Source organism: Ciconia boyciana, chromosome 2, assembly GCF_034638445.1.
Source record: "Ciconia boyciana chromosome 2, ASM3463844v1, whole genome shotgun sequence".
Lineage (NCBI taxonomy): Eukaryota > Metazoa > Chordata > Aves > Ciconiiformes > Ciconiidae > Ciconia > Ciconia boyciana.
In genome coordinates, this window is record NC_132935.1 from 120,327,106 (window position 1) to 120,339,327 (window position 12,222).

The following is a 12,222-nucleotide window of genomic DNA, read 5'->3' on the forward strand; positions in this document are numbered from 1 at the left end:
GATTGGCATCAGAGCTGGAACCGGGCCTTTCATGCAGAATAAATCTGACATTCCTCCTTTCGACCTGTGTTTAACATTCTAGGAAAACCAAATTTCTTCATGAATATGTACAAAATGTGCCAAGATGAGTTCTGCCCTTGGACTGGCATTTCAGTGGGGCTGCGCTGCTGTATTTCAAAGCAAAATTTGGCCTTCGACTCTAATTGCTCCCAACTCTAGAAATATTGAATTCATTTTCTTCAGACATGAACTGTTTTCTCCTTCATCACCGAAGTCTATAAAACAAGCTGAGTTCAAATTTCCTAGCGTCAGCTGTTCTTGAGTTATGAGGGCAGAGAAGCTGCAACCGGAACAAATAGGAATAGCTGGTTTCTCTTCACGCCCACATATCATAAAAACAGCCAGGCTGATTTTGCTGAGAGTCCTCGAAGTATTCACCTTTAGCCTGAGGCCAAGCCTGAAAAGTACACTGCCACCCCCCGAGGAACTTTCTTCAGAAAATTAGGAACAAGTGGAAAATGGGGGTAAGCCTGGAAACAGAAATTGATCTGAAGCCATAACAGTAGTTTGTTTCCACAGGAGTAATTAGCAATTCCCACGCCTCCATTATAAATTAGCTTTGTAAGAGCTTACGTGCTCCTGAGTGGGACTGTGGCTTTCTTCTTTCCTAGAAGAGACATTTTTGCTCTTAGCATCAGATAATCATAGGCTGTTTAGGGTAATTTTAGTCTGTTTCTTATGTCTGGCAGACAGGAACCCTGCCACGAGGACTATCGGGAACGTCTGCAAGACTTCACTCAGATCCTTGCTCACCGCCTGCTTTGGCAGCCCCACCTTTCAAGTTCAGCCTCACAGCCCAGACCGCAGCCAGAACCGTGCGAGCAGGACTGCCCAGGGCTTTTATCATCATCCAATATATTTATGGCTTTCACATCAAGACACGTTGATCAGATGAGGGGCCCTCGCTGCGTTAGACATTGCAGGGATATTGTGCAGTCGTCCATCCGTTCTCCAACGAACGCTTGCACCCATGCTTGTCTTCTGCAGCTTTGATAAGAGCAAAGTAGATTTTTAAAAATTTGAGCCACTGGAAGCAAAAGCTCCAACTCCAAATGCTCATAATGGAGGGTTCAAGGAGGAATTTGAGTTTGGTGCTTAAAAACCAACTTGCTTGGTTGCATATAAGATACACAGGCTGACAAGAAAAGCTGTTTTAGTTCTAGTTGTCCCTTTTTTGCTAAAAATTATTTCCACTTGAAAACCTTCTGACCAGCCTAACTGTGTGCCCATCCTTAGCCGAAGGCAGTGGTTATGAAATACCGTGTAACTACCCCGTTTCACATGTCATTCACTGGGGCAGGGAATCTCTAGTACAGCATGCATCCACTGAGGACATCACATGGGGCCACCATGTGAAAACATGTTATTATTCAGTTGTCACGCTGTCAAAAGCTGCAACCACTCACTGCTCTAGTGAGCCATGAATGATTTGTTTTGCTCCTGATCAAGCTCTTCTGGCAAATATAGAAATACTGAGACAGAAATGCCCATACCTAGATCCCCAGAAAGAGGGGATGCCAAGATGCTGAAACACGGCAGTTTTTTGGTGATCAAGAGCAAGCACTGTGGGCAGAAGACAGCAGTTTCTCAAAGACCCAGGTGCCTGCTCTGCCATTTTTGCTTCATACTTCTATGACAAAAAGCTTGCATAGTCCTCCTGTGCCATCAGGATTCCCTGCCAGGTTCGGTCTTGCCCTGATGCTCTGATGATGATCAGGACTTAACGAGACGCAAGGGAGAGCGGGATCTGCCTTTCCACGAGGCACCTGCAATGCGCTGAAGTCACAGGGGTTAGAGAAGCAGAGACAAGAGCAGATTTGGACCCATTATCTTTTGGCTGTTTTGAGAAATTAACTGTAATAGTGAAGCTGTTCCTCTTTAGAAATGGGTTACAGGGTATGCATACTTACGGGGCTTTGCTTCCCAAGGTGCATGCATGCAACCCCCATTTAACTACCATGGCTGACGTGGGAATGCTGAGAGGCGGAGAGACAAATGAGGAGGAGGTTTACCACTCAGACTTTCAGTGAACATACAGAAATCCTATTTAAAAATAATAGAATAATGGTATTTATAAAGTATCTGCAACTCAGCATTCAGAAAAACAGGGTAATTTGATTAGAAAAACATTACAAACCCTGAAAATAATGATATAATGCAGTAGTAGCAACAATTTAAAAAAAAAGTGGATACAATCTTGCCCAGGGACTTAGAGGACAGGGGATGAGGAAAGTTTTGGTTTTTTTTAATGAAAAAAAAAAAGTTTTTTAAAGTGGGAAAGAAGATCAGATAGATTTCAGGGAGGAGCAGAAGAGACAGGCAGTCATCAGGGCTGTGTGATATATCCCAGTAGAGAATATTCAGGATTCAGTTGTACTTCATATGAAATGAGTTACATTTAGTGGGCAGGTGACCCTTTCCAATGGGCAGATGATTTAGTGTAGGCTCAACTGCCTGGGACGTGCATGTGGAGTAGCAAGTCCTGGCCTGGACTCAGCAGTCCTGGAACATGCTCTTGCTGTCCACACAGCAAAAATAAGAACACAGGAATGATGTCTTCAGCGTAGGGAGTACTGATGGCTCACTCGGGGTTAATTTGTTTTATGGATTCACCTCCTGAACATGTAGTTAATGAGTCCAGAAACTATAAACACCAAACCTCAAGCATGCCCTATTGCGTTGACAAGCGACTGTGAAGAGCTAGGCTTGGACATCACATGGATGTTTCTGTTTTTCTTCAAAAGGAATCTCAGAGGCTGCAATGCAAAGGAACATGAGGACACGCAAGGAAAGCCACCAAAGCCTTGACATCAGACCTGCTGCCCTGCCTGCCCCTGCCCTTCCAGGAGCTGCCAAAGGAGGCTTCTTGTGAAGCTGCAGAAGGGCTGTCTACAGCTCCTGGGAAGGGACATACAGGGTCTGTTGTGTCCCCATAGTGTTCTGGCCTCCTCCTGCCCAAAGTGGTGCAGGACACAGCTGATCCAGCCTGCTTATGCCCCACTCTGACCCTGCAATGAATGGGGCAGGGGCTTAAATAAAGGGACTTATTATGGGATGCTGCAACCAGATGTCTTTTTAAGGATATAGTAACATATCTATCTGTCTGTCTATCTACCTACCTACCTACTATGTATACTGTTTTATATCTATCTACCTAGAATAGAAATAAACATAAACAGTATAATATATATACACCAGTATATTATGTTGTTACAATAGTTCAAAACATTTGGTGCCAAATTTCACTGTTGCTTTGCACAGCCAGACATCCTCCAGTTGATTCAATATACTTTGATTAAAATATTTGGTGGAGAGAGAAGTACACAGCCAGCATCTTTCTGCAGCTGCCCTTGCACACAGGCACAACAGCAGCCAAAGACACAAGGGCACAGCGGCATGGCAAACCAACCTCCCTCAGGTTTCTGTTCTATTTCTGTTCTGCTAAAGGGTAGGAGTCCCAGCTGACTAGCTTGCTACTGAGTGATAACTGGGATGGAAATTAAATAGATGAACATTTGCCTGTATGTACAGAGGGGGGCAAATAGGAAGGGAGGGGGAAACAGTTGATACATAGCAGTCGCTGTAGAGCAGTAAATATTAGCATTAAGTTTGCTCATCACAACTGCACATTCATTATAGCTTTCCATGTACCAAATCCGTAAGTCTATATGTGCTGAGCCAGTGGCTTGCCATAGCAAGCAGCAAATAATGAATGATGTATTACCTCTCTTATAATGGATTGGTTATTTCAACCATACTTGCCTTGATGTGATGAAATAAATGACAGCAATTTTGCTAATACATGGGTTTTCTGCTCTCCCCCTCCTTTCAAACAGGGCAGAAAGGTGTCCTTTAACATTTAAAGCCATGGAAGAACACAATATGTATGATGGTAAATGACTATAATGTAGTATGCCATAAACTCTAAGTACCGTCTGGTTTGAAAGGAAGCTGATGTGAGGTATAAAGAAGGTATTTTACACACGATAGAGGTAATAAATCTAGAGTTTGCTGGAGGATTTAGATCCAACTGGAAATAAATCCATTGCAAATATTTTTGAGGTATTGTATAGCTACATTAAGAAAGGATTCTGCCACTGAGCTGAAAGTGCTTCTGGTTCAGCTGGTGATATTACAGCTTTGCCAGTCAAAAATTCTGATCATATCAATCAGTTTTCTATTTCAGACTGATGATGGGAAACGTATGGCATGAGCAATGTATTGCATGAGCAATGTTACTATATTGTCCATTAAAATACAACATCCGATTCAATAGCAAAGAATTGCTGGTTAATCTTGTCCATTCAATAAAGAAGAAATTGGATGGGGTGAGTGCATCACGGCCCTCTTCCTTCCCTATGCTCTGCTTGCCTTGTTCATGAGGCCAAGCTGTGACCAGGAAATTGGAAAAAGCAGCCAGAAGCAAGTTTCCATGAGCCCAAGCCCAGTACCGGCCTGTAGCAACTGAGAACCCTTGACTCAAGGAGCTCAGAGCAACACCACCAAATTCAGCCTGCACAAACCCAGGAGATGCAGGTGCGGCTGGAGACTCCTGCAGAGCGGTCCCTCCCTGCCTGCAGGAAACACAGAGGAAAAGGACCTTGGTGACACCTCCATGATAAGGTTATCTTGGGGAAGGAAACTGACAGGCAGGAGAAAATCAGGGGTCATTTCAGGGCTGGGAATACCGGCAAGTTCTTAGGATAACATGGATGACCCCCCTTTAAAAAAGATTCAGGTTTGTTCAAGGCAAGATGCAAAGATTCGGGGTCTGATCCCGAGGCCACCACCATCAGTGGAAGGATTTCCACCAACCTAAAGTGGCTTTAGATAAAACCCTTAGTTTGGCTCTCATTTTGTACAAGCACCTAGGCCCTACGTTGTCCCCACAGAATGGCAGTGGCCCCACACTGCTCTAATCCTTGGCAAGAGGATGAAATCATGCTGGGAACTCAAATAACTCCCACGGCGTGAGGACGGCTCTGCCCTTCAGTAGGGCTGGATGCTAAGCCAGCTGTTAAATGCTGCCTGCAGCCAGCTGCACTTTCTCCAGCTGCTGCGGCTCTCATCCTCCCTCTGAGAAGAGGCACCACTTCTTGTTATACGGCAGTTCCCCTTTCTTTTTGCTGGCTTGGACATGGAAGTCCCTGCCACCCCAAGGCTTCTTGATCCTCATCGGGTTATTCATTTTCCAGCACTCCTGTTGCTTATTGGGGTTCTCAGTCCTCAAAGTTTTATCAGACCCAGCAGACTGAATCCCGCAGCGGCGGTAGTTGCTCCTGATGTTTATCATCACTAGTATTACCGTTTTTCACCACAGATTTTTTTTTTCCTGATGAATGCTGACTAGTCTCTTTCCCTTCTGCCACTTTGCTTAAGTCACATTTGCCCTCAGAGAAAAACGTGGCAGCATCATGAACAGGAATGGAAAGCTCTGTCATATGGAGAGACTAGGATGCAACATGATTATCATGTCAACCAACTCACTGCCCTTTGGATGCTTGGCCCACATCCAGCAAAGTGACATCAATACGGTGCTTTGGGCACATGCCGCAAGTCATCAGATTCTACCAAAATGTCAAAGCGAGTCCTGGATGTTGCGGGGATCTCAGGGGCTGATCAGCAAAGCGCTGCATGTCTCTGTGCCTGGCCAGATCCACGCTCCTTCAGCAACACATGCAGCATACTGCACGGGGGCAGCAGCACCGCTCACCCACCCTCTTGGAAAGCCACTGAAATAATCACGTAATCCCTTGGGGGCAAGCAGGCCAAAGGATACCCTTCACAATTTTCTACAGCAAACATTAGGTGCAATAAGCCAATATATTAAATGGACATCTGGCCTCGCCTTGCTAACAGAGAACCTTTTCTTGTGGGATTTCTTTAAGACCTTCTACTGAAATGCAAGTATTTCAGGGAGCCTTGTGTGCTTTGGCTCGGGTAAACGAGGGATTGAATTTGCAGCCGTATAGACCACTGGAGCACCATGCACCCCACCACCCGAGCAGCCCCGGCTCCCAGAGGGGCCGTATGCTGGCACTCGTCTGCTAGCCTCTGAGACATGACCCACCCGTGGTGGGCAAAGGCACAGACTGAACCCCCTCTTCCAGCACTGGGCTGCCAGTTATACCCCTTTCCCGGTGCTGTCACACACGAGCCGGGCCAGAGTCCAATCCCAGGCATGGTGCGGCAAATTCAGAGTCGGGACTTTGCTTTCAGTAGCTTCCTCAGGCTTGGTAGCAGTACAGCCAGGACCACAGCAATGCCCTTTCAGCAAATGAAGGTTCATTTCCTACCCAGTCTATCTTTTGTCTTCTCCCTAATGCAACAGCGAAGTTACAAAGCTGAATTTCCATGGCAACAGACTGTGAGGTCAAAGAGAAAGTATTAGGCAGGACCAAGCATCTAAAGTGGAATTGGGAAAGGGAAAGAACAAAATTACTTTAAAAAATTAACAGTCATAGCAGAGGGAATAACGAAAACGAAAAAAAAAAGACAGATCAGATAATCTGCTCCTGGTGTGAAGACTCCTTTCGGTTTCTGACAAAGCCAGTGCCAGCGAAAACACCCCTTCGTACACGCAGAACCCCAGTTTGTATCTTTGCTTCCTTTGAAGTCAACAGCAACTCCAATGGGAGCAAGATATGGTCCTCCCAGGAATTGCAGGGGAAATCCCAGCCATCAGGAAAATTTCACAGTGGTTGCCTCTTCTTGCTTAGTGAGAGCCCGCTGCATGTCGTCACAAGCCTCTAGTGAAAGAACATCTCCACCTCCACAGATGGTGGGACATGGAGATTTTCAACATTTTTTTATAAACAGAGAACACGCCAATGCCTTTTTCCTTTAATCATCTTCTCAAAGGTGCAGTGACCACAGCCTAAAGCCATGTTTAATTAGCAATCAACTGTTTGCTCCCTAGGGTAGCCCTATACCAGGCTCCTACTCCATGACCAGGTGCTCCCGGGAGACCGGCTGCCAGTGTCCCCAGCATCTGCATCACGTGCCCTGTGGAGGCAGTGGGGCTAGTGGGGTGAGCCTGCATGGCCCAAAGATGGACAGCATGACTTTAGCAAGGTCAAGAGAAAGGGGAGTGAGGTGGGAATACAGATGTCCCCCAGTGATGCTGCCATCCCTTTGGGGTTGGATAAATTGTCGCACGGGAGGCTGCATTTTTGCAGGAAGGCTGGCAGTTTTCTCCTATTTTTAATAGTGTCTTCTGCTGTGCCTGAGATGCAGTCACTGAGGCGGGCCCTGTGCGATGCGCCCGCCATTGCATCACAGCTGTCACACAATGCTGGCGCTGATGGGCTGGAGCCCTGTCGCAAACCCAGTGCCTTGCCCTCCCTTTAAGCAAGGTCATATATTGCATGTCCATGTTTGCTACCACCTTCCCCTTCCAGGCAATGATCTAGGACCTACAGTTCTTCAGAGAAATCCAATTAAGGACATTGCATGAGCCCCTCTTCAGATGAAAGCCACTAATTCATTAAGCTACAGGCTTGCTGCCTACACCCAAGGAGCGAAGCGTGCGTTCCCCCCCAGCCAATGCTCCCTCCCCTCCTTCTCGCGCGATCGGCACGTGCTGCACATCAGAAGAGACAAGAGGGTTTGGGGACTCTGGGTTCCCCACAGGGGATTTTTCTCCCTTATTCAGGAAAAATAGAGGAGGCAGGCGGTATCAGACCCTGAAAACATTCTGGTGATGTTTGGAGGGGAGGCAGGCAGATATGAAGAGAAACCTCCAGTGCCTATCTGGGATTATAGTGTGCACAGGCCTTTGTGACTTAAATTACTGCTTTTTCCGCTGCTTGATCTGAGAGCATATTTGAGTCGATCTGAATATCAAAGAAATTCAGAAAGGCACTGGGGCAAGGAGTAGGGCAGAGACTGACAGGAAAATAAGAAACCAGGGAGGTGGTACGGAGATGGTACTGCAGATAGACCAGATTAAAAGATTAAAAAAAGAGGTGATGTGCCTGGCCAGGAGGCAAAACTGCTCAACTTAAATACGCTTATTTTTCCCTGGCTTAATTTTCTCAAATAGACATTTTATGGTCTATTCATAGGCTACACATACCCCCTTTGAAAAAAGGTTTTCTGACGTGGGGTGACAGAAGAGCTATGATACAGCTTTGCACCAAAGTACTATGGAGTAATCCCTGCTGTAAGACCGTTCCTCTGAACCACATCTCCAGAACAAATCCAGAGCCTGACTTGGCTCCCAGGGATGCGCATTTAGCGCACGTGGCCAGATAAAAGCATAAACAAAACCTATTCGATGAAATGACGCTCTGCAACCCTGAAAACTGAAGGGGAACGTATGTGTGCATGATGGGATGCAGAGCTACTGAAGTGCTCCAGCCTCTTCAGGGTATGTGGCTGTTGGTGGATCTAGGAGGTAGAACATATTCAGGTCCATAAAACAGAGCAAGAAGAGAGAGTATGTCCACAGCCCCTCTGCAGAAGGAACATATGGAAGAACTAATCATGCCTGAAAGACTGAACCACCACTGCTTTTATTATTATTACCTTTTCCCAGAAAAAATACTCCTTGTCCATAATGCCAGGAAAAGTCTAGGAGGTATTAAGAGAGAGCATGCCAGCTCCACCACATGTTCCCCATCACTCTGACTCTACATAAATCCTTCACTGGGTCACAAAATCAATTTACACACATGAATAAGGATCATAGCCTGTGTTTAAAATCCAGGGATTCATCGGTAATGGATGACACTGTTGTCACCAAAAGGATGGCTGTTTGGGAGCTGTTTTACCAATGGCTTAAAGGAAGCAGGAGATGTTTGCAGCTATGAAATTTTATGCATACATATTACTCTGTGTCTCTGTGTATAAATATATATGTGCACACATATGTACATACACACACACAGACCCATAATGAGTATTTTCACACTCATAGGTTCTTATACTGCCCCTACGATGTAATTAGCATTATTACTCTATTAATTAAAATTTTCTGCTGTCTTGAATTTAAAGATAGCACATATGGTGCTTTGCATTAATGGACTATAAAATAATCAGTCTTTGTTTAACTCTGAGCTAAGACTCCTCTCGCTTTTCCCCATATGCTGTTTTGAGGGTTAGATTTGCTGTGATTTCCTTCCCTCCCTTATTGATATTGAAATATTCTTACTTCTGATTCTTCTTTCATTGCTCCTATTGGTTTCACACATTTTCTTCACATGGTCATGGGTACTTACTGTTTTTATGATTTGCACATTTTCACCCATCTATAAATTGGCTCTCATACAAGTCAGTCAAAATTACATTTTGATTAAAAAAAGACATAACAATGTCATTTTTTCCATCCAGCTTTCAGACCGGTTTTGCAATGAGCCAGTTAACGAAATCTTGACTTGTTTATCTGCAGTTTCCAGCCTGGGTTATAGCTGCATTTGGGGGGCCATTTTCTGCCTCTGTTTTGTTGAGAATCTACTCCAAACTTGGCACCTACTGAAAAGTTGCACGCTCTTCTCACAACTTGTCATCTTCCATCTTTATTCAGGCATTGCACTTGCCTACCTTTTGAGGCTTAAAATTAACAAGTTATTATTGTTTCTGAAGACCCTTCAGACTTTGACTCCTACCTATTGGAGAAATTTTGATTTCTGTTTACGTACTTGCTCATAATTTGGGTTCTGTTTCCAATCTGTCACTTGCTAAACCATCTGTGCCATCTGGAATGTGCCTGGCCCCAATTTGGTGGAATTCTCTTCCTTATGAAATTCATGAGATTCAGCTTGCAGATGCTTTCACTGCTTCTCTGACAAATTTACTTAATTTGGCAGCTTTGAGGTTTGCATTTTTGTCAGTTTCTAGGACTGCATCTTGTTATTATGCTATAGGTGGTGGGGGTATATGGAACATGGATACGTATGAAACACGAGAAACCTTCCAGTTTCAAAAGCTTTGACATACAAGTGAACACAAAGATTTGGGTACTCAAGATCCTTATGAGCCCTTTTTCCTCTAGTATGCCATAAAATCATGGGCACTTGAGAGTGCAGGTGTAAGGTAAACGAAATTCCCAGCTGGGCAGAGCATCACCATCGGGTTTATATTCCAGATTAAGTGGGGCTGCAGATACAGCATCCAGGAAGAACTGGAATAGGCAAGACACTGGCTCAAATATTCCGCTGAGGTGAAACTATACCTTAACCATCAGTAGATAAACCTTTCTATCTGTGAGAACCTTTAGCTCCCAAGAAACACAACCATACTGGAGATCTCTTGAGTATTTGATTTTGGTGCTTTCCAAAACAACTAGGCGGGCCCAGTAGGGTCACGAAGACTGACGAAACTGGCCAAACTTTTAATGGATTGTCTGGATGATCCCTTGCTAATCAAAATATGCTAGACCAATCGTGGGTCAAATGGAGGTAAACAGGGTCTATGTGCTTCTAAATTTGGCATTATAAAGGTTACTCACTTCTCAATGCCCAGGATGAAAAACCTTACAGGAAAATCCTCCTACTTTTTTATTTGCTGACTCGTCCCTTTTCTGGACCAAATTCAGCTCCTAGGAACTAATGTTTTGATGTACAATGATGGAAAAATTTGGTCCAAAGAGCAGAGCTCTAACAAAATAGCCAAAACTAGAAAGGTATTAGATTTTATGTGAAAGAAAAATGAACTTTTCCATAAGTTTTCCCCCACCCCCCATCAAACTGTGAGTTCCTAGACAGAGATCATCAAATGTGAACATGTAAAGTTAAGTATGTTAATATGTATTCTAGCACCTTACAAAAGTGATCTAATTTCCAGGGGGGTAATCTCACCCAGCTGAAGTGATTTGGAGAAAATGCAAAAAAACAGGTAATAAAAAAAATCCTGAAGCCAGATGGTACGTAAGTCCATCCTGCTGTGCTTACCTGTTTTTTTCTGTCACTCCCCCATGGCTGCCACGGCTCAATCCGCTTCGTATTATGGCATTAAACAAAAGTTCTGGTGGTCGGCATTTAGTCTGCTAGGTCGTCATCAGAAAATGTTCAAAGTGAGCAGGTGGTCAGGGAGAAACCCTGCCAAACCAGGTTGTGCTCTACATTGAGAACAAGACAGGACACCATTCACAACAACCTCCACCGAATCATTTCCTTACAGCTATCAACATTGCCACGTGCTTTGTGTGGCAATCACAGCTCTTTGGAAAAAATGCTACAGTAGGACCACAGCAAATAGGGAAGGGGAAAATAAACAGGCTTTGCTGGCTACATTTTCCTCCTCAGTGCAGGGAGTCATGGAGCTGTATTTGGCATTACTAACAGCAACCCAACTGCCACGGCTTGAAGCTCCCACTAAGATCGGATGATGAACCTGACACCAATTTGTGGAGCTGCGCTGTATTTCCACGTCCTAACTTTACTGCCCCCTTCAGATATAACGTTAGCTGTTATTGTGATTACAGTTGTGTTTAGTAATAATAAAACACACAAAGAAGCCTTATAAGGTTAAAAGGTGCTATCTGACTTTGTATTTGTTAATGTCATTAGCGTAAAAGACTCCTTTGGGAGACCCAAATCGCTGTGGTCTGGATTGATGCTAATGGGCAGCATCCCAGCAGGAAGATGATGCGTGCTTCATCGCGATGCTGGAAGGAGTTGTCTGCTAGCCAAAATCTCTCTCCTACTGTTTATAAAGCAGTATCTCACTGAACTACCCCGCTTTTTACAGTTCATTACTGCGCAGTCTTTTAAAGGGGTTGGCTGCTGTTCAATTTCATGGCTTCAGAGTTGCAGAAAAGCACCTTTCAGGGTATCTAACCTTCCCTCCAATCTCACGGCTACTGAGTGCGCTACGTAATATTTCACTAGGTCTCTTGCTCAGAAATGCCCTGTTCGTTGCTCCTGTGATAATCCCAAGCGAACAGAAAATCCATCGATCCCATGTACCGCAAGTAATTAGAACTGGGGCTGCATATCATTCCCGCAAAGTTGTACAGGTCAGGATTTTAAACATGAAACAGTTTTCAGTGGATTCAGCACTCGCCCTCTGAATAATGCAGCCTATAAATTGAAAGTGCCTTTAAAGATTACATTTTTATTCTTTATTATCCTCAATTAGTGTTGCCATAATTTAAAAACAAAGCTAGTATTTGTCCTTTTCATAGGATACTAGGATTGCGGTGAAAGGTATCATCACATT

The 12,222-nt window shown here is 44.5% G+C and overlaps 1 protein-coding gene across 6 annotated transcripts in view; it reads right to left on the reverse strand.

Annotated features, from left to right (window-relative positions):
• TMEM108 (transmembrane protein 108) overlaps positions 1 to 12,222 on the reverse strand; it is a 166,940-nt gene that overhangs the window by 30,563 nt on the left and 124,155 nt on the right. The window contains exon 4 of one of the 6 annotated variants that reach the window (XM_072853814.1): positions 10,953 to 11,119. The exons of the other annotated variants lie outside the window; for them this stretch is intronic. The gene's annotated coding sequence lies outside the window, so the exon portion shown is untranslated. The remainder of the gene's footprint in view (positions 1 to 10,952; positions 11,120 to 12,222) is intronic. 6 annotated transcript variants of the gene reach the window in all.